This window comes from Mauremys mutica, chromosome 6, assembly GCF_020497125.1.
Source record: "Mauremys mutica isolate MM-2020 ecotype Southern chromosome 6, ASM2049712v1, whole genome shotgun sequence".
NCBI lineage: Eukaryota > Metazoa > Chordata > Testudines > Geoemydidae > Mauremys > Mauremys mutica.
The window spans coordinates 88705603-88732682 of NC_059077.1; the positions used below are offsets into that span (position 1 = coordinate 88705603).

General features: G+C 40.8%; 1 protein-coding gene and 2 long non-coding RNA genes across 10 annotated transcripts in view; 2 read left to right on the forward strand and 1 right to left on the reverse strand.

Moving 5' to 3' along the window:
* Positions 1–17695, forward strand: part of LOC123372705 — a 56009-nt gene extending 38314 nt beyond the window's left edge. The window contains exon 3 of the long non-coding RNA XR_006580412.1: positions 17160–17695. This is a non-coding gene — a long non-coding RNA (uncharacterized LOC123372705). The remainder of the gene's footprint in view (positions 1–17159) is intronic.
* On the reverse strand, positions 102–24472 carry LOC123372704. The gene is made up of 3 exons (XR_006580411.1): positions 22455–24472; positions 4689–4817; positions 102–2073 (listed from the first exon to the last, which is right to left on the reverse strand). It is a non-coding gene; the product is annotated as an uncharacterized LOC123372704 (long non-coding RNA).
* RFX3 (regulatory factor X3) overlaps positions 24271–27080 on the forward strand; it is a 238959-nt gene continuing 236149 nt past the window's right edge. For 5 of the 8 annotated variants that reach the window (XM_045021040.1, XM_045021042.1, XM_045021041.1 and 2 more), the window contains exon 1: positions 26236–26345. The gene's annotated coding sequence lies outside the window, so the exon portion shown is untranslated. Of the gene's footprint in view, positions 24789–26218; positions 26346–27080 lie in introns of those variants that run through there. The other 3 variants (XM_045021044.1, XM_045021043.1, XM_045021039.1) reach the window with 3 other exon arrangements.

Consider the following 27080-nt stretch of genomic DNA (forward strand, 5'->3'; position numbering starts at 1 on the left):
GAATATGCAAGGTTGAACATATATTCTTAGAGTACCATTCATCTGCTCAGGCATCTGAAACATGGTAAACAAAATTCAGTTTATTTTGATATAATGCATGTTAATGTGGAGAGCCATACAAAAGACATGGAACACTCCGTACGTACTGCTGGCTGCTGCACAGCAAAACATAAAAAGCAAGGTTAATAATATTAGCCCCAGAGAGGGACTGGATCCAGTCTTGCACTGGAACATTGGAATTCATCAAATTAGTGGAAAAGAACTAAAAGCAATATGTGTTCAGAGCAGTAACAAAGACTCAAAAGAATCTAGTGTAGGAAAAACCGGAAGGTATAGTATGGAGCAGAAGATCCCCATTTTGCATGGGAGATGGCAGTAGACCTGCAGCCAACAGCAGGGGAAGACAGGTGAGAAATGCCCCTGTGCTAATGTACTATACATTGTCCTAGCTAAGGAGTATTAGCCCTAGATCGCCTCGTTTCCCCAATCATAGCAAGTTTTGGCTCTTGGTATTAAGATGATATAAAATATGTAAGGCAGTACACTAATGAGAATTACTATTAAGCAATGTAGAGGTTGGCATCAATCAACAACAACTGGCTCAGAAGCAGAAAGAGCAAAGGCAAAAAGTCAGAAAAGCAGTTTTTCTGGAGCTGATTTGTTTTGGTTGCTTTCAGCATCAGGCGAGGCCAAGTATAATGTATGTTTAACAAATGTGATGCGCCGTCAGCTGATATGATCGACTCTCTTGTTAAGACTTCTGGGGGGAGGGGTGGGTTTCAGCATTTTTTTTCTTTTCATTAGGAAAAAATTCTAGACATTTTATGGGAAATGACTGTGAAAACAATGAGTCTGATCTTTGAGCTTGGTTTTTCTGCTTCACACACTATTGGTGAAATTTCTAAATGTTCGCATAGCCAAGTACCCTGTTGTATGCTTCAAATGGGGCCCAGCACATGTGTAGGCATTCTGCAGCTTTTCAGAACTGATTTTCAGATGTACTTAAGTTCTCAGAGTGTTTTGGATGCTAAGCCCTTCAAAATGGCAGTGTCAGGGCCTGGCTGAGGAGCTGAGCAATAAAATAACATTTTCAAAAGTATTCAGCAGCCCAGACACATTCTGTCAGGTGCTCCTGAGTTAGTTATGCCTGGTGCATGGTTAAGACAGGCGGCACAGTTAAACCAGTCAAGCACCAGCAATACCCATTGATTGCTCTGCATGCCACACACACGGGAAACAAACAGCGAGCTGATTTGAAAAACTCAAACACATAAGAGAAAAAGATCAGAGGGTGATTCAGACAGCTAGAAAAAGGCTCAGGGAGAACAAATAGTAGCTTAGGGAGCTAGAATCAATTATTGCAGGCCTTCGGAGTCCATGACTTGCAAACATGGTTTTAACGTGCCTGACTTCAGCTGATATTATGGTAACTGCAAGTATCACTCTTTCTGGATAGTTTCTAAAATAGTCTGTTATAATCAGGTAGTACACGTGAATGTGAGAAAAGCATCATGTGTTGTGTCACCAGATGTATAGGATGAGATAGAAAGAGGGAATAGCTAAGGATGGAAAAACATTACAAGCTGTTTGTAGTGGATGGAAGAATCAACACTTCTGACCTGTGCATTCCCAATATACAATGAGCTTTCAGCAATCTTGGGCATACTCATGAAAGATTAAAAAATAGGAGTTCCCACACTGATTGGAAGCCAGTATTGGAAAGGATACATGAAGGGCACTGTGGAATTACTAACTTAAACAGCAGAGCTGGGGAAGTCTTATTTGGATCAAAGACAAACAGTAATATTGAGTTCATTCACCCTGTCACAAGGACATACAAAATCCATTTTGTGTGTGTGCCAATTCTGATACACACAGCCCCAACAAGTTCATTTGGTATGAATGGAACACAGTAGACTAGACTAGATGGGGAACCTTAATAGCCTAGTTATAAATACTAAGGCACAGTCAGGCTCAGTGGAAATCTTCAAACCATTCATTCAGGCTGTCCTTCCACCAAATATGTAATGGGGGACAGGAGAGAGCTGTGATGGTGATGGAGACGTCTCAGTTCTGCATTAGAGGGAAAAAAAGCAAGGAAAATTATTTTGGGGTAAAAAAAGAAGTTTCACCTAACAATTCCTAAAATGTTGGCTGTACACTTCAGCACTATATTAAATAACATTTCCATTCCCATTTAGATTTTTTATTGTCATTTAAGCATCTAGAAAAGCAGATGGGAAAATGTTTGGAGCTTTTTCATTCACAATTGTTCAATAGCCAAGTTTCACTTGAAGAACTGGTTTCTTGGCAAAAATCAGTTTTAAATTGTTATTAAGGAACTGTTACATTTCATTTAAAACTCTAAGGCCTGGTTCTGTGTTCTTTACATACCCCAGACTGCTATTGACTTGCCTTCCCTTCATGGGAGTTTTGAGTATGCAAGGAATGCAGGATCAAGATCAGTATAATTGAATGGCAAAAAACTTTGACGACACAGAGTTAAAGTTGCCCAGTGATAGTTTGTCTTATTCAGCAAAAATCAAGAGGAGAAAGTTTTTAATTACTCAAGGTATTTACATTAATTCAGAAGCTTTGCTTCTTATGAGCAGCACTGTTGTTGCTGCTTTCTTTAAATAAAAAAATAAGGGGAAACTCTTATTTTTAGTACTGTGTATTCCATGAGATGTCAGCAACTCTTCAGTGGCTTTCAGTTTTGTTTCATGTCTAATAATTAATTTCCACCATGAATTTACTGTGTTTCTATCTGTTTCCCCTAGGTTTGTTAAATCTCAATGCCCCATGCTAATATAAGGCAAAGTGTGTCACCCTTCCTTACAATGGGTAGTACCACACTCTGCAAACAGTTCCAGTGATTTCAGTGGTGGTACTTGAAGGGGGGATGGTGTTACGCAACAAGAGTGAGCATGGCAAAATCTAGCCCACAGTAAAGGAACTACAGGCACGTTTACACTATGAGGATTATAGTGTCATAACCCTGTAGTGTAGACGTATCCTACAGCTCCGGAAGGAGTTCTTCCTTTCATTTAGCTAGGTCTACATGGGGGTTAGGTCAGCATAGCTACAGCACTCAAGGGTGTGAAAAATCCACACCTCTCTGTACCGTAGCTATGTCAACCCAAGTTTTAAGTGACGATCAGGCCTAAATTATTCTCGTGAGGAGCTAGAATAAAAATCTAAACTCTGAAAATATTTCTAGGGATGTCAAACGATTAAAAAAATTAATTGTGATTAATCGGGCTATTAATAATAGAATACCATTTTTGAAAATATTTTTGAATGTTTTCTACATTTTCAAATATATTGATTTCAATTACAACATGGAATACAAAGTGTACAGTGCTTACTTTATATTTATTTTGATTACAAGTATTTGCACTGTAAAAAACAAAAGAAATAGTATTTTTAATTCACCTAATACAAGTACTGTAGTGCAATCTCTTTATTGTGAAAGTGCAATATACAAATGGTTCACTGTGATTAATTGACACCCCTAATTATTTTCCAAAAGTGCTAAGCAAATGTATAAAAATCTTTTTCTGGTTAAAAAATAACTTGCACTAATAATGAGACTATTTATTTTTAGACTATGATGTTAGGCCTTATCCCTCCCAAATGCTGAGGAGGCTCCTGAAAGACATACTGCTTATGAGGGACAGGGTCCAATATGGTTCCACCTCCTCTTGTAGATACATCTGAGGAGTTAGAAACATCTTAGCCATTTTTAAGGGTACTGTGTGTGTAAGTGGCAATGCTGTTCAGGAGAGCTATAACTGAGGCAAAAGTAACTCGTCCAGGAGTTAATGAGCATAACTAGGAAGTGTTTCCCAATATTCAGTATCTTATAGACATGCACTCGATTGCAATGGATTATTAAAACATTAAATTCTCTTTCTCATATTTAAGCTAATTTTGGGTTGGTTCCATTTGAAGCCAAAGAATGACTTTCAGTCCAAATGCCCAGTTGTGCAAAATCTTCTACTACGTATAGCACTAAGCCTCGCAATCCAATAAGTGTTTGCAGGATCAAGCCCAGGTTATTTTATAGATACCTAGCAATCAGAGGAATACTGTCAGGTATGCTTTTAATCATTAACATTGAAAGAATTTTTTAAATCTAATTTTACTTTCCCCTTTTTGCATTTTTCTTTTGTTATTTCTTTTTCTTTGTTTGACACAAATGGGGGACCAACCTGGTGAGCTGGTGAAGGTTTTAGTTGGGAAAATGCAGCAGAAGTAAGAATGTGATGCCTGATCTCATTTTTGCCAAGCAGGCCAATGCACCTAGGGGCTTTTTTTAGCTGCCATTCTTTCAAGAGAGATAAAGGATTAAACAATGAGTCATCAACAATAAAAAGACCTACAGGCCTGGATCATGCAAACAAGTATGTATTTGATTTTAAGCACAGTAGTCATTCAATTTTCTTCACTGGAACTATTCCCATGCTTAAAGTTATATATGTTTGAGGCCTGGTCTACACTTAAAACTCAGGTCTACATAGCTATGGTGCTCAGGAGTGTGAAAAATCCACTCTCCTGAGCTCCATACCTATGCTGACCTAACTCCTGATGTAGACACAGCTAGGTTGACAGAAGACACAGTCCCTGCCCCAAAAAGCTTACATAGGCAAATATTCCATTAGAACCTAGAAGGTCTGAAAGCTTACATAGGCATATATTCCATTAGAACCTAGAAGGTCTGAAACATGATTTAAATACTCTCTCCAGCAGTGAAATGTTAATTGCAATAACTCTTGAAATTGCTACCTTCTTCACCCCAGGCTAGCGAGAGATTTCTGTAACGACAAGCAGAGATGGCAGATTGGTATTCCTTACTGGTAATATGCATGCTGAGTCTGAGTCAAGATATGAAAGATGCAAATAGAATTTTCATTTAAAGACTCATCACCCAAGGCTACAAGTTAGTGTGCAAACTTTAAATTGGTAATGCAAAACAAAAAAAACCTTTACGTTAGGGAGGCACTGTACTTCTGGAGGCAGCATGTTTTTGGCCAGGATGTAAAATAATTCTTGATCACATCTGATTAAAGATCCTGTGGGTATTTCTCGCAAGAATTGCCACTGGTGTTTTGGCCAGATTCCAATCTTGATAATTGAATAATGTTTGTTTATTCTGCCCTTGCAGTTTCAATTGTGTTCATTATTCTTCACTTCCTTTCCTAACTCTTGTGTGTTATTTTTATGCACTGAACACGTGTGTATACATATAAAAGTGCTTTGGGATCTTTGAGGCTGAAATGAATATGTAAGATATTTTCATTTTAAACCTGACCAGTGCCTCCAAAGAAGATCTATAATGATGGAATTTCTTTAGAGCAAAGGTCCTGGGGCTACTTTAAAAGCTTAGGGAGTTTTACCTTTAGTATGATTTGCCTTTATGAAGGAAGGAACTCCATCCCACTCTCTCATCTCTTAAAAGTTCTACTCAGATCCCTAAAGTACAGACTTCACACAATGATAAAACTCTCAATGAAGACTTTATTAAATAGTTAGGAGCCTACTTCCCTGTTCTCCGCACTATTCTAACAACTACCATTTTGACAGTGAATGATCTGCCAGCCCGCATACCATCAGGCTTCTGCCAGAGTGCTCAGCACAATATTGTCATGGTCCCTCAGTTCACACCATCCTCAAAATGCCTAGGAAAGGCATCAGAAAGAACCCACAGAGGCCAAATGCAAAAAAGGGCTAGGGTACGGAGGATAAAAGTAGGAAGAACTAATACATATACTATCTGCACAAAAAGAGCACATTTGTTCAATAATAGGCATCTCCTTTTACATTTCAGAGTAGAATTATACTTTAATTAGTAACCATGAACTGATATTTCATTTAGAACACAGTGAAAGGATCATTCTCTGAAATTAACAACAGTTCTAAGTAAACTAATAACTTTGTACTTTTCCTAAGAGTGAAGTCTGTAGACTTAAGATAAAGGGGCAATATCAGATATATTGCTTTTTAAAATTTTTGATTAAACATTATTTTTGCATGAACCGTGTCATAGGAAATTACAATAAGTACTAAGGGAAAAATCCAATAGAATATTGATTTTTGCACCAACATATTAAAATATAATAGTGTAAAATATAAAATTTTTGTTTCCATTTGAATTATTATTAGGTAAAAGGAAATAATACTGAGCTCTTCAGGGGTTGCCCAAAAAGACAGAGAAGGGAAATAGAAAGAAAGAAAAAACAAAAGTAAGACATGGTGTTCATACACCACAATATTTGTAGTTCATAAGGAGCTATGCTTACATGGGAACTGCATTTATAGAAAAGTAACTAATAAACATAATACACTTTTATTTCCCACAGGTATGGTCAGTAGTCTCATTATTAATCATTGCCCTTGACTAACAAGAAAATACATAAATATGTAAAATATTTTGTCTGAGAACAATCTCCTTCATTCTTCAATTTTACATATACACCCCACATAGAGAAATTAATACTTATAATCATACCTGTGCAACTATATTGAAGTCAGTGAGGTTGCATGAGAGTAAATGACAACAGAATTATACCTAATGCCGCCTTCTAAAATTTCATACAAAATCTATGCTAATAAAACATTAACATTCTACAGTTATACACTCAGTTTCAGAAATGCCAAAATTTAGGCTGAATGTTCAGCCTTAACTCTGCCTCCATTGGTTCATGCATTATGATACAGTCTTTCATTACAGGAGAACTTACTATTTTTCAAACACTAAAATAAAATATTTTAGATGTTTACAATATTAATGTCAAGGTCATACATGTAAACCAAAATTTGGCATCTCCTGACTTCCAAGGGCTTAATTGTACTACTTTAATATTTAATTAACTACAAAACACTATATAAAAGAAAGTTAAGGTTGCACTGAATGAGGCAAAAATGTGGAAAAAGTAGAGTTTGATGATGATGATGATGATATAATGCATATACACACGGCGAGCAAAATAAGGTTGAACAAACAACCTTCATTCTGACACTTCCAAGTTTTAAATACTTGATTTTGCAACCTTAATATTATTTTAATATAGTTTTTAATATGATTTCACAGGTTTTTAAAATAAAAGCAAACTGAAAAACAGATTTTCATCCTGTGGAATCATGTTGACTACTATATGTGTTTAGTGGTAACAGACCCTTTTGCCCCTATCCCTCCCAAACCTAACCCATCCCATCCAATCTATCCTTATCCTTGTCTCTCAACAACACCCCCTTCTGGCTACATGTCCCAATCTCCCTCTACCACGTCTACCTACCTTAACTCCTCAGACCTGTCAACCCCATGCCACTCTCCTCACCCCTCTGCACTGAGGTCAGGCCACTTGCTCTTTTTCTCTGCTTCCTGCAGACCAGCAGAAGGAACGTTCAGAGCACAGGAGAAGACAGTGTCCTTGGTCTCAGTTCCTGTGCTCAGTGTCAGTGTGATCCCCAGTTGTCAGGAGGAGCAAAAGTCCTTAAGCTCCACTGGAGCAGAGCCCTTTGCTCTGGCAGAACTTATGATTTTCACTAGCTCAGTGGCCTTCCCGAGCTACAGAGCTGCTGAAGTTTTCAGGAATTAAGCCAGGGGCTCCTGTAGAACTTATAAGGTTTGGAAGAGATTTTGGCAATGCACCTGTCAACTGTACAAGGTCCACAGAAGGCCTTATTCTTTCCCTCTACATGGTACAAGTTCCCAAGAACCCTTCTCTCTGCATCAGTTCTCCCTACCAATTTGCAGCAATTTAGATGACTAGCCAATTCACTGAAAAGATGGATTTGCTGTATATGTCCATAGAGTCACAGTTAGCAATCTTAGTGAACACAATGTACTGTGTATGCTCCATGTATGATTGCTAAGTTCTAATAGTCATATAAAAATCTGATTTTGTCCAGAACAAATCTGTGCCCTGGTCTTCATTGTAGGCTATTGGCATGCCAATTTTCAGCTTTCAAACTTCAGCTGATTTGACTGGACGAACACACACACACATCAGGAATTTTTTTATTATGGGGAAAGTGTTTTTTTACTCTCCTCGTGCTTAAACAGCTGATCAGTTTTTGCTCAAGTTTACATGGACATTCACTTCAGGCAGAGACCACATCTGGAAAGTGTCAACCCAAAAGGGGTAAGATTCAGATAAGTTAACACAGAAATCATAGAAATGTCTGAAAAGATGTTGTAATTGGAAATTATTAAATGTTAATCATCTCAGTTAATTTTCACCTGTTATAGCACAGTCAATATATTAACATTTCAGCTTTGCCACCTGCTAGATAATGTGTAATGTGTAAAACTGATGTCCTGATAACAGTGTTGTGTGGCAGACAATCCAGGCACACACAAACATACCGTTAATGTTCTATAATAAGCAGAGTACTAGCAATTTGCTCCACACTCAAACACCTTGTAAACTAGACTAACTCCCAATTGTGCTGAGGTTCTCAGGTTGCAATACAGTAGCCTTAAAATGAAACATCATTACACTGATCACCAGTTTATTTCATGTTTTTATTTTTAATTGTCCCTACCAACCAGCATACTATGTTGTTATGCATTTTAATAGTAATATTTTAAAAGCTAAACATTAAAAAGACTCTCCTCGTCAAACGGCAGCCCCAAACCTATGAAGTTCTCCCCAAGTAACCACTATGTAATTTAATTTACTCACATTTTCTTGTGATATTTACAAACTTTAAGCATTGACCACAAACCCAAAAAGCCTCTTAAAAAAGATTCCCACTCCAACCACTAGACGTCTCCCATTAGTAGCTCCATTAAACTTTCAGTCATTAGAGAGTCCACGGTACTTTCCAGGAAAAAAGGACTATTGGTCCCATATTGCTAAATTATACTTTGGCCATTCTGCTCTGTAGTTTGTTGAATTAGATATCGCACACACTTGTAAGGTGACCATTTAAATGTGTTCCATTTTTTGATGTTCAGACTGTCTTTCTTGCAAATGTAAGGCCAGATTCTGGCTGGCCCTTACTTGGGTGTCCACGGCAGAAAGCACAAAGTGCCTTTCTCTGTGTTTGTGTTCCCCAGGTAAGAGCTCTCCACAGCTGTAGTCCCTGTACTCAGCAGAGCACAGGGACTGTTATTTCAGGATGTAATCCACCTGAAAGGAGCAGGGAGAGTGTGGGGCCATAGACCAACTCTATTTTTCTGCACCACGCCACAAAGCAAACTGGTATGGTGCACCCCCAGAAGGGGTGTAGAGGTACAGCAATGGGCATGCTCTTCAGCACTGTGGAGCTCAGCGAGGAATTCTGAAAATCTCAAAATGCATATTTTTAAATGAGTGCCTTATAAACACATGTAATAATAATTCAGTTACAGGAGAATGTAATTACTTCTGGACTGGGAGTCAGGAGAGCTGGGTTCTAATTCCTTGTTCTTCCCCTGACCATCTGTGTGATCTTGGGAAAATGATTTCACTTTTCTGTCTCAGCTTTCCCATCTATTTAAATGAGGTAACCTATACTTACCTTACTTGATAAAGTGCTTTGAGCTCTAATGGATGAAAACACTATATAAGTGCAAATTTATTATTACTGTTGGCAGTGTGCAACCCATACTGTTTCAGGAGAGAGGGGGTGGGTAAAGCATGCCAGAGTACTTAAAAACTGATAACCTCTGATTTGTGATGTGTATATTTAATTCATATTTATTTTAAAATGCACCCATCCAAAGCCTTAAGATATGAAACATCCTATAAAATACATACTCAAATACACAACTGTTATAATTTTTGTTGTTCAACAGTGATGGAAGTTAAGGCCATATCTGCAGTCTTTTAGGTGAGCTGCTTGCACTAAGTATCTTTAGAAATATGCTCCTGTGCTTTCAAATTCAGTAGCATTTTCTGAGATTCACAACTCTATAGGAAACACATCATCCACCATAGAAGCACAGCCAATTTGGCTAAAACCATGCCATCTATTTAACAGTGAAGAGCCACACTATGCAACAGGTTTAGGCATGGAAATGAAGACTAGGAACTGCAGGGGAAATTTTAGTTATACAGAATGTAATTGCCCAAATAGGAATTTGGATAGTGTGTTGGTGTTAACCATCTGCTCTTACAGAAAGAATGATGGGAATCTGAATGATCAAAAGTTTTAGGACTTTATATTTACTTCTCACTTGAAAGTCAGCAACTCCAGCAACGTAGTGCCCTCTAATACTATGCTGAGAATTAGCATAATGCTGACCCAGAATACTAGCATAAGGCAATATGTATCCAAGCTAAAAATATACTACAGGCCTTTCAAATGGAGAATCCCTTGTGTTGATTTCAGTGGGAGTTTCACCGATTGGTTTCTCCATCCCTTTATCTGGATTTTTTAAAATTATTATTCTCTGTACAATGTTTTAATTTTCTTACTGAATTCTAGGTTTGATTTTATGAAGAGTTAAACACAGATTTTAAAAAATTCTCATTCAGAAGACAGACATTATTATGTTTAATAATTAAGCCTGCTAAAAATCTTCTGTCAGGGACTACTATTTTTTATGTAATCTTTACTATTCTCATTAGCACTACTGAGCTTTCATCAATCTTCAGTTCAAATTAGGGTTCTTTCTTTAAAGGTTATTTCTTCTAGATGAAGAATGATATCACATTTTAATAAGAAGTCTATAATTATGGTGTCATATGTCTGCAGCTGCAAATAGGGCATCCCTATACCACAAATTAAATGTCTTTACCTTATTTTTAAATACATTACTTCATAATTTCACAGCCCAATCAATGTATTAAATTCAAAGAGACTTAAGTGATCACCTTTTAAAAATTCTCTTCACTTCTTCATTACACATTTACTCTTCATTAAAAATTCTCTTAATGTCTTCATTACACTTTTCCCCTAATATCTTTGCAGTCCAAAGTTCATAATATTTTTTTTTCATGTTAGTGAAGTACAATAATTTTTGGATAAGTGCTTCCACCTCTGTGGGAGAAAAAATTCTTCAGTATATCCACCTCAAAATAATCATGTCGTATATGTTTTCTAAAACTTTCCATTTGAAAAGACCCGTGGAGTAAATTTGTTGTCTGTAGTGTGTGTGTTTGTGGTGTGCTTGCTGCTTGACTGAAATATACCGTGTGGTCTGTTTGTTTGGGGGATCGTGTGCTAAGCCTAGCAGCCTACTAGGCAAGGCTGAGAGCATGTTAATGAGGCTTTGTTCCCTAAGCCCTTTAGCACCCATCAACCTTTAATCAGGGGACCGGGCTACTCAGGAAGACCAGGGCTTTAAAAAGCCGCTCCTAAGCAACCAGAGGAGCTAGTGAACTGGAGCAGCTAACGGGAGTTTTGTGAAGGAGTTTAGAGAGTGACAGTGGGGGTGGGGAGGCTAGATACACTTATCATTCTTTAAACTTAAAGCCCAAACCACCCACTGATAAAAACAAAACAACATAGGAACGAGCTTCCGGAGCAAAAAGATAATGCAGGCAGAAGTCCAGCAATAGAGTGGGGGCTATCCAGGTTATTGCACCAGATGCAGCATGTATGACTCTCTCCTCTCTGGGCAGGTGGCATATATTTGCATTTGGTGCAAAGAGCTCCTGGCCCTCAGAGACCGTCATGGGCTTTGGAGATCAGAGTGGCTGAACTGGAGGAGCTAAGGGAGACAGAAAGATACTTAGATGAGATTTTTTGGGACACAGTAGAACGGTGCCACTCCTGGTCTGACAGTCTCTTTACTGTTGAGGAGGGTGAAAGTTTCAGGGAAGGAAAACATACAACTGGAGCAAAGCAAATGATCCATAGTTGGGACCCTCCTTCCTGATGGTGTTGTGGTATCCTCTTGCACTGAAGATGCCTTTCTGGGTAAGGGAACTCCAGTTATTAGGAAGAGACAGGTATTAGTAATGGATGATTCGAACATTAGAAACATAGCTGGGTTTGCAAGGATTGGGAAAACCGCATGGTGACTTGGCTGCCAGGTACAAAGGTTGTGGATCTCTCAAGACATCTAGATAGATTTATGTGTAGTGCTGGGGAGGAGCTGGTGGTCGTGGTACATGTAGGTACCAGTGACATAGGAAAGGATAGGAGAGAGGTCCTGGAGGCCAAATTTAGGCTGCTAGGTAAGAGACTGAAGTCCAGGATCTCCATGGTAGCATTCTCTGAAATGCTTCCAGCTCCACACGCAGGGCCAGTTAGGCAGAACTGCAGGGTCTCAATGCATGGATGAGATGATGGTGTAGGGAAAAGGGGTTTAGATTTATTAGGAACTGGGGAAACTTTTGGGAAAGGGGGAGTCTATACAGAAAGGATGGGCTCCACTAAACCAAAATGGAACCAGATGGCTGGCACATGAAATTAAAAAGGTTGTAGAACAGTTTTTAAACTAAGGGCTGGGGGAAAGCTGACAGGTGCAGAGAGCACATGGTTTGGACAGAGACATCCGTTAGGGGAGGACCTATTAATGGAGATTCTCTATATCCTAGTAAGAAGAAAAGGATGAAAGATGATAAAATACAGGTAGGATCTGATGAGAAACAGTCAAATGAAAAAAAGACTCATTCAATTACATCATGTAATGGCAGACAGCTAAAAAGTGTCAAGTTTTTAAAGTGTTTATATACAAATGCTAGAAGTCTAAATAATAAGGTGGGTGAACTAGAGTGCCCTGTATTAAATGAGAATATTGATATAATAGGCATCACAGAAACTTTGGTGGAATGAGGATACTCAATGGGACACAGTAATACTAGGGTACAAAATATATTGGAAGGACAGAACAGATTGTGCTGGTGGAGGAGTGACACTATATGTGAAAAAAAGCGTAGAATCAAATGAAGTAAAAATCTTAAATGAACCAAACTGTACCATACACTCTCTATGGATAGTAATTCCATGCTCTAATAATAAGAATATAGCAGTAGGGATATATAACAGACCGCCTGACCAGGATGGTGATAGTGACTGTGAAATGCTCAGCGAGATTAAAGAGGCTATTAAAATAAAAGACTCGATAATAATGGGGGATTTCAACTATCCCCATATTGACTGGGTACATATCACCTCAGGACAGGATGCAGAAATAAAGTTGCTTGATATCTTAAATGACTGCTTCTTGGAGCAGCTAGTCCTGGAACCCACAAAAGGAGAGGCAATTCCTGGTTTAGTCCTAAGTGGAGCACAGGATCTGGGCCAAGAGGTGAATATAGCTGGACCGCTTGGTAATAGTGACCATAATATAATTAAATTTAACATCTCTGTGGTGGGGAAAACACCATAGCAGCCCAACACTGTAGCATTTAATTTCAGAAAGGGGGACTACACAAAAATGAGGAAATTAATTAAACAGAAATGAAAAGGTACAGTGCAAAAAGTGAAATCGCTGGAAACTTTTTAAAGACACCATAATAGATGCTCAAATTAAATGTATACCCCAAATTAAAAAAACATAGTAGGAGAATAAAAAAAAATGCCACTGTAGCTAAACAACACAGTAAAAGAAGCAGTGAGAGGCAAAAAGGCATGCTTTAAAAAGCGGAAGTTAAATCCTAGTGAGGAAAATAGAAAGGAGCATAATCTCTGGCAAATGAAGTGTAAAGATATAATTAGGAAGGCCAAAAAAGAATTTGAAGAACAGCTAGCCAAAGACTCAAAAAGTAATAGCAAAAACATTTTTTTAAGTACATCAGAAGCAGGAAACCTGCTAAACCACCAGTGTGGCCACTGGAAGATCAAGATGCTACAGGACCACTAAAGGACGATAAAGCCATTGAGGAGAAACTAAGTGAATTCTTTGCATCGGGTCTGCATGACTGAGGATGTGAAGGAGATTCCCAAATGGAACCATTCTTTTTAGGTGACAGATCTGAGGAACTGTCCCAGATTGAGGTGTCATTAGAGAAGGTTTTAGAACAAATTGACAAACTAAACAGTAATAAGTCACCAGGACCAGATGGTATTCACCCAAGAGTTCTGAAGGAACTCAAATGTGAAATTGCAGAACTACTAACTGTAGTCTGTAACCTATAATTTAAATCAGCTTCTGTACCAAATGAGGAGGATAGCAAATGTGACGCCACTTTAAAAAGGGCTCCAGAGGTGATCCCAGCAATTACAGGTGGGTAAGCCTGACTTCAGTACCAGGCAAACAGGTTGAAACTATAGTAAAGAACCAAATTGTCAGACACATAGATGAACATAATTTGTTGGGGAAGAGTCTACATGGTTTTTGTAAAGGGAAATCATGCCTCACCAATCTACTAGAATTCTTTGAGGGGGTCAACAAGCATGTGGACAAGGGGGATCCAGAGGACATAGTATACTTAGATTTTCAGAAAGCCTTTGACAAGGTCCCTCACCAAAGGCTCTTAAGCAAAGTAAGCTGCCACGGATAAGAGGGAAGGTGCTCTCAGGGATTGGTAACTGGTTAAAAGATAGGAAACAAAGGGTGGGAATAAATGGTCAGTTTTCAGAATGGAGAGAGGTAAATAGTGGTGTCCCCCAGGGGTCGGTACTGGGACCAGTCCTATTCAACATATTCATAAATGATCTGTGAAAAGGGGTAAACAGTGATGTGGCAAAATTTGCAAATGATACAAAACTACTCAAGCTAATTAAATCCCAGGCAGACTGAGAAGAGCTAGAAAAGGATCTCTCAAAACTGGGTGACTGGGCAACAAAATGGCAGATGAAATTCAATGTTGATAAATGCAAAGTAATGCACATTGGAAAACGTAATCCCAACTATACATATAAAATGATGGGGTCTAAATTAGCTGTTGCCACTCAAGAAAGAGATCTTGGAGTAATTGTGGATAGTTCTCTGAAAACATCCACTCAATGTGCAGAGGCAGTCAAAAAAGATAACAGAATGTTGGGAATCATTAAGAAAGGGATAGATAATAAGACAGAAAATATCATATTGCCTCTATATAAATCCTGATACAACCACATCTTGAATACTGCGTGCAGATGTGATCGCCCCATCTCAAAAAAGATATATTGGAATTGGAAAAGGTTCAGAAAAGGGCAACAAAAATGATTAGGGGTATGGATAGACTGCCATATGAGGAGAGCTTAATAAGACTGGGGCTTTTAAGCTTTGAAAAGAGACAACTAAGGGGGGATATAATAGAGATTTATAAAATTATGACTGCTGCGGAGAAAGTAAATACAGAGAAAGGATGTGTAATTTACTCCTTCTCATAACACGAGAACTAGGGGTCACCAAATGAAATTAATAGGCAACAAGTTTAAAACAAACAAAAGGAAGCATTTTTTCACACAATGCACAGTCAACCTGTGGAACTCCTTGCCAGAGGATATTGTGAAGGCCAAGACTATAACAGGGTTCAAAAAAGAACTAGATAAGTTCATGGAGTATAGGTCCATCAATGGCTATTAGCCAGGATGGGCATGGATGGTATCCCTCGCCTCTGTCTGCCAGAAGCTGGAAATGGGCGACAGGGAATGGATCACGTTCTGATTACCTGTTCTGTTCATTCCCTCTGGGGCACCCGGCCTTGGCCACTGTCGGTGGACAGTATACTGGGCTAGATGGACCTTTGGTCTGACCCAGTATGGCTGTTCTTATGTAAAAAAAATTATGATGTTTTATTTAACTAGATTTCTTTTTTTAAAAAGAACTGCCAAATTAAATTTTAGGAAATAGTTGAGCAAAAATATTTGCCCATGCAAATTATAACACAATTCTAGACACACAAATTATTTTAATGCAATCTAAGAGAATAAAAATGACATGCAAGTTTATGTAAAAATTGCATGCAGATTTTAAGTGTCTATTTTTGGAAGTGGCATAAAAAATACACATACAAATGCTTAGCATTTACAACTACAAACTATGTTTGCAGCTTCACATTTTACACTGTGTGCTTTAGCCAACTGGCTAAACATGATATTGTCATAACTAAATGCTCAGATAAAGGCCACTCCTGCAAAAGGGTCCACAAGTGAGGACTCTTAGATCCTTGCAGAGTCTAACTGAGATTAATGGGATGTCTCACTGCATGAGGCTCTGCATACTTCTAAATCACTTTGGAGGACTGAGGTGTTAGATGCTACATGAAAATTATAATATTAAACATTTTAGTAACAATTTTAACCTTTTGTATATAAAAAACAGGTTTGAGTTTGACAGATTTTTAGTGTATGAGTTGTGAGCAGGAATGAAATAATAGACCAGAAGCTTGAACAGATGTTTTCTCTAGGCTCCACAAAATTGTACATGAAATACAGAAAGAAAATCAGTGTGCCAAATTTCACAAGAGTATACCAAAATCAGGGCATAATGTTAACATTAAAAGTGAAAAGTTATTACAATAAAGAAAAGAAAAAGGTAACATTCTAAATAAAAGGATACAAATCTCCTATGGTTTTTCTTCCTATGGGCCATATTCTGCCCTTGATTACATACTCAACTCCTACTGTGAATTTTTTTTTAACAACATTAAAAAATGGGGCAGGCAGACAGAACTATTCACCACTCCAGAGGTGTCTAGCCAGTTTCAGCAGTTCAGGGTATGAAAATATAGACGGCTGGATGTATTTCTGTGAGCTGGACATTTCCCTGTGTAGCTAATCAGTACAGTGGAACAGGGTGTTGATGCACACTCTCATGGAGATCTCATGGAAATCCTCTAGAGATATCTCCAGGAAAATTTCCTGGAGATACTTGGTAATCCTCTGCCTAAGACTCCTTGGCAGAGCAGCTCTGTTCCTTCCCCCATTGTAGGAAACTTTCCCATGCCATTTGGCAATCACTTGTGCAGGGACCATAGCAGCACACAGACAAGCAGCACAGCTAGCAGGGCAGAAGCCACGAGCATGTGGTAGATGTACCCTCATTTCCCTGCATACCCTGCTAGAATGACCCCCACCTGTGGAAAAGTGTGGGAGAATTTTAGATTCCCCCCCCCCCCAGTTCGCTGCACCACAACCCTTGCAGAGTGAGTGCTCTTTTCCCCATGTGGAGCGTTCCCCCCTCCACCAACACTCACCATGCTTTGGGTGTTCGCAGAGATGTGTGCTTGCCAAGGGTCAGTGAGAAAGTGATAGTTATGTTGCAAAAGGTGTATTTTACTGAAATGTTTCAGTGCTGTGTGTGAATTTAACAATCATGCTTCCATGCATTGTTCTTTGTGTTTCAGGAGATGTGGCCTTCAGGAACACCCCCCACCTCAACGCACACACCAGCTGAGCATCTCTGCCAGATAAGAAAGTGGGCAAGATGGAGCAAAGACGACATGTTCTGGGAGGTACTGCACTCCTCCAATGCAGAGAAAATGGAACACAAGAAGTGGTGGGAAGCCAAAAGGCAGGACAGGAAAGAAAATCAGGAGTTTGTTAAGGATGCTACTAAGCGGGTGATTAAAGTAATGGAAGAGGAAACGCAGATGCTGAAGTCCTTAATAACGCTGCAGACTGAGCAGATCCAGGCCCGCCCTCCCCTGCAGCACATTCAGAACTCTTTTCCATGCTTCCCCAAACTCCACCCGCACAGTGCTTTCCACTTTTTGGGACTTCTGGGTTTCCCCGTCAGTCCACTCCTTCGGCAACTTTCATAATGATAGCTGGACCTACACACGGGTCTGAAAGTCTACCCTTCCCTGGTACCTCCTTTCACACCAAGCATCTTTGTGTGAGTTGTTTCTTGTGCAATAAAAGCAAAGTTTTTGAATGGTAACCCATCTTTATTTGTTTTCTACAAATTGAGATCGCAGGCACTACCAATATATAAACAGGCAGTTTATTCATGTGCTTGCTGGAATGTAAGGCCCCAATGTCACCATTACTTCCTAGGAAAACTACCTGTAATATTGTAGCACCAATCACTAAGATATACATTACTGGTTCTCATTTTCAGTGTTGCCTCAAAGCCTCCCTGATTCGAATTGCCCCCCTCTGGCCTCCTCTTATAGCATTGGTATCTGGCTGCTCAAAATCAGCAGCCAAGCTGTCTGCCTCAACGCTCCACCCCTGAGCAAACCTTTCACCCTTACCTTCACAAAGATTATGCAATGTACAACATGTGGCTATGACCAAAGGAATATTATCCTCATTAAGGTCTAGCCTGCCATAAAGGCTTCACCAGCATACCTTTAATCTGCCAAAGGCACTTTCCACTGTCATCCAGCACCTACTCAGCCTGTTGTTGAACAACTACTTACAGCTTTCCAGGTTCCCATGTAAGGTTTCATGAGCCTCTAAGGGGTACGCTGGGTGTCCCAGGATCACTGTGGGCATTTCAACATCTCCCACTGTAATCTTCTGGTTTGGAAAGAAAGTCCCTGCTTGTAGCTTTCTATACAGGCCGGTGTTCCTGAACATGCATGCATCATGCACCTTCCCGGACCACCCCGCGTTGATGTCAGTGAAACACCTATGGTGATCCACACATGCCTGCAACACCATGGAGCAGTACCCCTTCCTATTGATGTACTCATTGCAAGGTGGTCTGGTGCCAAAATTGGAATGTGTGTGCCATCTATCGCCCCTCCAGTTAGGGAAACCCATTTCTACAAAGCCATTCACTATTTCATGCAGATTTCCCGGAGTTACAGTCCTTCATAGCAGGATGTGATTTATTGCACTGCACACTTGCATTAACGCAGCCCCAGTGGTTGACTTCCCCACTCCAAATTGATTCGCGACCAACCGGTAGCAGTCTGGTAGCAGTTGCCAGCTTCCACACAGCAACTACCACATGCTTCTCTACCGAGGGCAGCTCTCATTCTGGTGTTCTTGTGCCGCAGGTCTGGGGGGAGCTCCCTGTGCAGTTCCAGGAAAGTGGCTGTCCGCATCCAAAAGTTCTGTAGCCACTGCTGGTCATCCCACACTTGCATGATGATATGATCCCACCATTCAGTGCTTGTTTCACAAGCCCAAAGCGATGGTCTACCCTATGCAGCTGTTCTGTAAATGCCAAAAGCAATCTAAAATTGCTCCTATGTCCTATATTCCATGTTAGGCGACTGGGAATCTTCTTCAGTTAGGAACTTCGCAATTAACTGCACTGCCATCCACAACGTCTTCATGACAGTTAACAGAGCATAGGACAACAGTGTGGCTCCATCCCTTTTCACAAAGCTGCTGGGGTGCACAGCAAAAAGGGCCATTGAAAAATGCAGCGAAAGACAGCCTGAAGCCCATGGAGTGCTGGAACACAAAACAATGCATCACGGGACATTGAGCCCAGTCCCAAGATGCGTGGGATAGGTACCCACAGTGCATTGCTCACACTGTCGATGTCAGTGCCCCAACTGTGAACATGCCCTGCAAACAGAGGGCGCGAGTGTGAACATGACATTCCGATTTTTATTATGTCTATTTCTGAGTTTCTACATCACTTTTGTCGACAAAACTTTGTAGTGTAGACAAGGCCTTGTCTACGTGTACCACTTTGGATACAGGTGAGTACTATTCCAGCTTTAGTTACGAGGGAAGCAGGATAATGTTTGGTATAGTGTGGTATGTATTACAGACCTAGAGGGAGAGTGGATATTTGAATGCTAATATCTAACTGAATTATTAAATTTATTCACCAAAATGTGGGTTATTCCTGATCATCCACTATATGTATCTTCTGACTTTTAAAACAAACTTTGTGTTTGTGGATAATCTAAGCACTATACCCAGATGTACAGACACTCTTTTCTTAACCTCTGTATTATAATTTTTTTCAACATTAGCTTTAATAAAAAATTTAAATCTGTTCTTATCAGTTTGATTACTGAGGCAGAAACTACACCTTCTACTAGACCTAGAGGGAGCGTGGCAAGGAAGCATTTCATACCCATAGATGTTACAGAGCCTATGGAACTTACTTTTAGCTATTAGCTAACTGCTTTAAACTGGGATTCTGTCTCAGAGAGAGAACAAAGGCAGTGTGGAGTGAGGTGAGGGTTGTACATTCTTACCTATCTTAGCAGGGTTTGTGGGGAGAACAAAGTGTTCTACAGATTGAAAGCCTTATAGAAATTCAGGGAGTGGATCTTATACTGATCCCAGCACCTGTACTACTTTGGATATAGGCTACAACTTTGTTTCACCAGAATCTGAGAATTGGTCAACTGTTAACCCATGGGCTGGAATACTGTTAGCTGAGGCGACCACAGACTGTTTGAAAGCGTTCTGTATTGTCTGGAAAAGGACTGAAATTCTACCATTCTTTTCAAGATCTGAAGAGTTCTGGTGCTAGACATTACATATTATGATCACACTATAAAGACTGAGAAATCATCTCTGAAAGAAGACCAGAGGGGAATGTATTTATATGTGTGTGCTAAAGTATAGGAGTGTAAATGTTCTGTTGAAACCTTGCATTTAAATTTTAAATATGTAACAGCAACAAAGGATGGCTAGAGGCTATATCTGGAACACATGTAGATTTGTCTACTAGCTTTTGTTTAAAAGCTACTCATAGTATTCTAAATATTATTTACAATTTTTATACTATTTGTATTCTGTGAGCTTTGAATGTTTGTTTACTAAACTATGTGGTTCTTTCTTTGAAGTTGACTGGGAACCATTAACACCTACTTGTCAGGGTTTTACATTCAATAGTCCTGCGGTTTAACTCTAACGCTTTCTGAAAATATCAAACTCTGGCCTGTACTTCAGCAGAGTTATGCTGAGGTGCTGAAGAAACAAAATGTAGTATATTGCCTCAGCATTCCCATATTCTGTTGAACATACAATATAAAATGCAAGCTACAAACATAGATTTTGGTTGCAAATGCAGAGCCTGCCAAAAGACCCTAGGGTAGGGATAAATTATGCCTATTTGATTTCAATGGAGAGTTGTATGTGTGTAATATAAGAGCGTAATTTGGCTAAAAAATGTATATGTTTACATATTGAGTTTAAATTAAGAACAGCTATGTCTATTGTTCAGGGTGGATAGATTCTTGTATTTAAAAAAACTTATTTCTATTAGAAGTTTGTTTTCTTTAACTATAAAAACTTTATCCAAAGAGAAACTGTGATACTTTCTAGACAGATCACTGGGGGGAGCATCCACAAATGACATTTGCCAGAAAGCTTCCTGGTTTTCTGGTAGCATGGTGATTGCTCACATTCAGCTTGTATCCATATAATCTAATCTGGGTAATGGGAGGCACATAACTGCAACACCTCAGCAGCTGACAGAACAAATTTCTCCCCTGCTCCCACATTACTCTGGGGAAGGAGTAAATTATTCTATTCCTTCTATTTAAGCTCCTTAAATTATGGCTATACTGAACCTAGAGGTGTAATTTCCAGCTTGGGTGGATGTACACGTTAGGCTTTGATTGAACTAGTGTGCTTAATATAGCGGCATAGCCACAGCAGCACTGGTAGCAACTCAGGCCAGCTGCCCAAATATGTACCTAGAATCTTGGATGGGATTGTACTCAGGTGGCTAGCCTGAGCCAAACTCCTGCACCATCACAGCTACACTGCTATTTTTTGTGTGCTAGCTTGATCAAAGCTAGTGTGTGTACATCTACCAAACTGGAAACTATACTCCAGCTACAGTGCAGACCTACACTTACTCTCCCCTGTGCCACTCAGCCAACTACACCTCTACCCCAATATAACGCTGTCCTTGGGAGCCAAAAAATCTTACCATGTTATAGGTGAAATTGCATTATATTGAACTTGCTTTGATCTGCTGGAGTGCGCAGCCCCATCCCCCTGGAGTGCTACTTTACTGCATTATATCCAAATTTGTGTTATATCGGGTCACGTTATAGCGGGGTAGAGGTGTAGTAGGAGGCAGAACCAGGGTTCCTCATATTCCCATCCTTCTCTGCCTATTTGCTTGCAGTGGGACAGCAGGTGAATGTTCTCCTTCCCCCAAGAGTCATAATGTCAGGAGGGTCACTTTACTCCCCCAGGCTCTAAATTATACCAACAGGTAACAGCATTGAGGGGCCTGTCTATCAGAGAGGAATAGTTGGATTGCAACTGTGCCCTGGCCACCTCATTGCTGGGCCTACATGACCTGGGGATTCCAGTATGATGGACAAATCCTTGGCAGCCTGGAGTGGTGTAGAGCAGGGGTAGGCAACCTATGGCATGCGTGCCGAAGGCGGCACACGAGCTGATTTTCAGTGGCACTCACAGTGCCCAGGTCCTGACCACCAGTCCGGGGAGGGGCTCTGCATTTTAATTTAATTTTACATGAAGCTTCTTCAACATTTTTAAAACCTTATTTACTTTACATACAACAATAATTTAGTTATATATTATAAACTTATAGAAAGAGATCTTCTAAAAACGTTAAGATGTATTACTGGCACGCGAAACCTTAAATTAGAGTGAAGAAATGAAGACTCAGCACACCACTTCTGAAAGGTTGCCGACCCCTGGTGTAGAGGCTGTATTGCGGGCTACCATCTGACCTGTAAACTTTATGGAACTGAAGATAAGCTTCTGCAGTGCTCTGCTGTATCACCAACCTGAATGCTGCACCCTTGTGGAACCCCTGAAGACAATAGGAGCAGCGTTTGCTCAGCATCTCAGGATAAGGCTCTATTTTAGCAAATAATCCAGATCTTCAACTTGATCACAGTGACAGTTTGACTAATTCCTGAATATTATTTCTTAACTAAAAAAGTCTCCACCACCCAGTTACTGTAGGTCTTAGACCTAGTCTACACTTAAAAATTAGATCAACCTAGCTACATCGCCCAGGGCTGTGAAAAATTTTGTTCTTTGTGCAATGTAGTTAGGGAGATACAGAGAATACAAGCTGAGTAAAGTGGATTAAAGTTTGTTTGGAGACGTGGTGTGTGGAAATGCAAGATGGTAAAAGTCTTCTGCAGGGGTGTAATATGTTGTAAGGATAGAGGCTGTGTGTGGGGAGGGAGTAGGTGGATTACAGATTGTGCCTATTGGTACAAAATGCTTGTGAGGGTATAGGCTGGTTACAGGCTATGCATAAGGATTCAGGATGCGTATGTGGGGGGAGTTAGTGGAAGTTTCTAGAGTGTACCTGGTTTACAGATTGTATGTAGCAGAAATGTTAGAGGGGCCAGTAAATATGTTACAGTGTACATGGGTTCTCAGTAGGTGGATTACAGGGTGCATGGTTGGGAATGTGTGTAGAGAGTACCTAGGTTACAGGGTACATAGAGGTTGTGTGCATAGGGTTGTAGGTAGGTTACAGGAAGAGTAAGGGATGTAGGTGGGTTACAGGATGTGTGTGTGGGAACAGGATACATTTGGGCTGTCAGTGAATTACAAGGGATGTGTACAGAGGGGTTGTAGGTAAATTGCAAGGAGTGTGGGAGGTAGAGGATATAGGTGATGAATAGATGGCTACAGGGCATGGTATAGGTAGGGGCTGCAGAGATGTAGATGGGCCACAGAATGTGCGTGCTGAGGTAGGTGGTGTGCAGGAGAGGGCTAGAGTGGGGTATGTGGGTTGCAGGATGGGCAGGCCTGGGGTGTAGGTAAATGAAAGTGCTGGTGTAGGAGTGAGGTGTGTGTGTGGGGCAGTAGCAGGGTTGCAGGTTGGTGTAGGGTTAGGGATGTGTACATTGGGAATGCAGGTGGGAGTAGGGTAAGGGATGTGTATGTTGATTGCAGGACAGGTGCAGAGGTGGGGGATGTGGGTGTTCAGGTGAGTTGTAGGGCAATGTATATGTGGATTGCAGGTTGGTGTATGTGGGTTGCTAGAGATGGGTGTGGAGAGAGTTGAGACGGGTGTACCACAGTTGGTGAGCTGAAGAGTCAGTGTAGGGGTGACAAGGGGGTGTAGGCAAGTTGCAGGGCGAAGGCTGTGGGATGGCTCCGCGTGGGGCTGAGAGGCGCGCGTAGGCGGGCTGCACGGTGTGGTGTGCAAGGGCTGTGTGTGGTCGGGGGTGCCGGCAGGGAGCAGGGTCGGTGTATGCGGGGGTGAGGCGAGTGCACCCAGGGATTGGCTAGTCACAGGCTGTGCGCGCGGCGGCGGTTACAAGACTCTGAGTGCGGAGAAACTGCGGTCCCCTGTCCTCCCTCTAAGATGGCGCCTCCAAACCGCCGTTTTCTTGGCGCTAGGGGAATCGGGCGCGAGGCGGGACTTCCTCCGTGCCCCGCTCTACAACTGCTTCCTCGGGACACGGGTGGTTAGAGGTCTCTGAGCGAATCTCTCGCCGGCCCACATCCGGGTCTTTCCTCCTCCTCCTCCTCTCTCCCATAGCCGGAAATGACGGCAGAGCCGGCCCGCCGATTGCTCGTGCACGCGGGAGCCAGGTGTAACCACGCCCCCTAGTCACGCAAGCTGGGAATCGGCGCTCGGTAGTTGCGCCTGTTGAGCTGAGTAACTGTCCCCGCTAACCGCCCTCCCGCGGGCACCGCATTGTGCTCACCAACACCCGCCTGTGCGCGCGCCCCAAGGGGTGGAGCGCTCAGCCCGACCCCACCCCGCGTTCAGTGAGAGACAGGTGCGCTCCCCTCCTGCCTGTGAGGGAGCCGAATCCCCTCCCACCGGCGCCGGGACGGGAGGTGTCAGTCATGCGGTGGCCCCGCCTCTTCCGGGCCTCTCAGGCTGGGCCGCCGCCTCCTCCTCTCTCGCTCGCTCTCTCCCTTTTGTGAGTTATAGCAACCGTTGCCTTGTGAATCAAGCGCCATAGTCACCGTAGTCCTGGCGACTGTTACCCATCAACAACAACCGCTCCTCTCCTCCTCCTCCTCCTCCTGCTGCTGCTCCTCACCCCCATCCTCACCCCCTTCCTCATCATCACCCACAACAACAACATCCACCAGCAAGAGCAACAACAACAGCAACACCACAGCCCTGCACAGCCCAGGTGACTATGATTGTTCCGTGCACTCCGGCTCCGCGGTCCCCGGGCTGCGCTGCCCCATTGATTGAGATGTAGCCGGAGGCTGAGGCTGTAACGCGTGTCTCTCTGCTGGCTGGTTGTCCCACCCCCTTGGTTGTACTTTGATGGTGGATGGGGAATGTGGTGTTGGCTGAGGGCTGGGAACGGGGGGTGGAATAAAGAGTCACGCTTCTGGTCTGCGGGACTGTTCTGGAGGGGTGGGCAGGTATCTCCTTGGCCTCTGGGTACAATAGAGGAGAATTGTTAGAGGAGAGGAGAGGAGATGAGGTGTTGATGAGCCCTGTCTGATGGTACCTGCTTTAGCGAACACCCAGGCATGGATTCTGCAACACACCAACAACCAGGGAATGTTTCTCCTCTTCACTCCTAGGGGCCTTGTTCTGGGGTTAGAGACTGTTCAGATTTAGATGTTTGTGAACTTTTTATCTCTTCTGGTGATACTCACACGTTCCCTAGCCCTCTTCTGTGAAGCCTCAATTCTGTGGCCAAATTATTTCCTCCTTTAACCATCATTAGTTTAATTGTTTATTTTTGAGAAAACTGTATTTTCTTTGTACTGTAAATTGTTTTTCTATTCACCCAATAGTCGCCCCCCCCCCAACCACCACCACAGACAGTATCAGTTTTGCTTTGCTGTCCAGCTGCTGGGAAAGATTTTTTTATGCTGTTTTTGTACTTGTGATTTAATCTGGATACAGTGCATGTGTGTTATTGGGTTTGTAGTTTATCTAGTGTGTTATCTTTCATGGAGAGATATTTGGGGTAGAGAATTCATTTCAGTTTCCTTAAGTTTCCCACAGTGAAGGGAATTTTAGTTATTTTTCATTACAAATGAGAGACTTTGTGTACATCAGATACATGAAAGAGAGAAGAAAACATTAAGAAGACTTGCTTTGCAATTTTATTTGTCAAAGCTACTGTACTTTTAGAGGATTTTTTTTGGTGGGTATTCTTTTTCTGGAGAAAGCTGAAATTGAAGTCAAGTTGTTCATAAAGAATGTATGAATCTTCTGAACTTGAAATGCATGTATCTTCTTTTTGCTTGTTTAAGATTTAGGGATTTGACTTCTCAGCATATACCATCAATTTATTCACTTGTTTTTCTGGACATAAGGTGTGTATTTGATACCTTCATGGGGTATCATGGGGAATTTCTTCAACATTTTTATATCCAATTCTCTCCTCTTCCCCTCCCCCCCCGCCGTGATGTCAAATCAACTCTCAGTTAATAAAACAGTCTCTAAAATTTACAATTTTTTTTTATACAGATGATTTTAAAATGTTATTTCCTCATTCCTGTATTTAATGTAATTCGTAGGAAAATGATAGTGTTTTACAAGATATTTTTGTTGATTTTAATTTTGAAGATACTTTTTTCCACCTTTACATTTAAGCCCTGCATTGACTACAATCTTGTTCCTCGTAACAACGCCAACAGAAAGATATTGATTTATTTGACAGAGCAACCTCTGAAGAATGTGACAGTGTCAATTATTCTGGGGATTGTCAAGTGCAGAGGAGGTTAGATAATTTAATGCATTAGTGATACTTATATTATTTTTTGAACTAAGGCTTATTATGTCTCTTGCAGTTTTACTTTCTAAGTATGTTTTCATATGCAGTCCGTGTAACTGAAATGATACATTTCAATGAACCACCAAAGGTCTCAAAATTCTCATTTGTGGTCTTGTCAAAGTTTTCATCCTGAACAATAAAACAATCATCAGTAATAAAAATGTTGCTTTCATTTAACTTAATATACTTTATATTGAAAAGGAGAAATTACTTATTTTCCTTTCTCCTAGCATAGGTACTGTGATCAGATGAGTTCCAAATATGTTAAAAATTACTGACATCAAAGAAGTCAGTTCGTAACTATGTGTTCAGTATGTTATATAGTAGAGTTGTTGCATATAAATCTTAGTGAATTAATTTCTATAATATAACAATTATTAGATTTTGTCACTGAGTTTACTTTGTGATTCATTATTTGTTAATTCATTCCACACATCTAATATTGCCTGCAAGGTAATGTCCCAATTCTGCAAGCAGCACTGTGTGGGTTGGACTCCCTACACCAGCAAAGAGCCCCATTGATGGTGGAGTTCTGGATGGGTCTAGAGATCTGCCTGGGTAGAACAGCTTTCAGGATCAAAGCCTAAATTAGCAAAGAAAAGTGAGCTGGCTGTGGAAGCAGAAATCTTTATTTTTTAAAGACTGTATTTAAAAAAAGCTGTGTTGTATCACAAAAAGTTT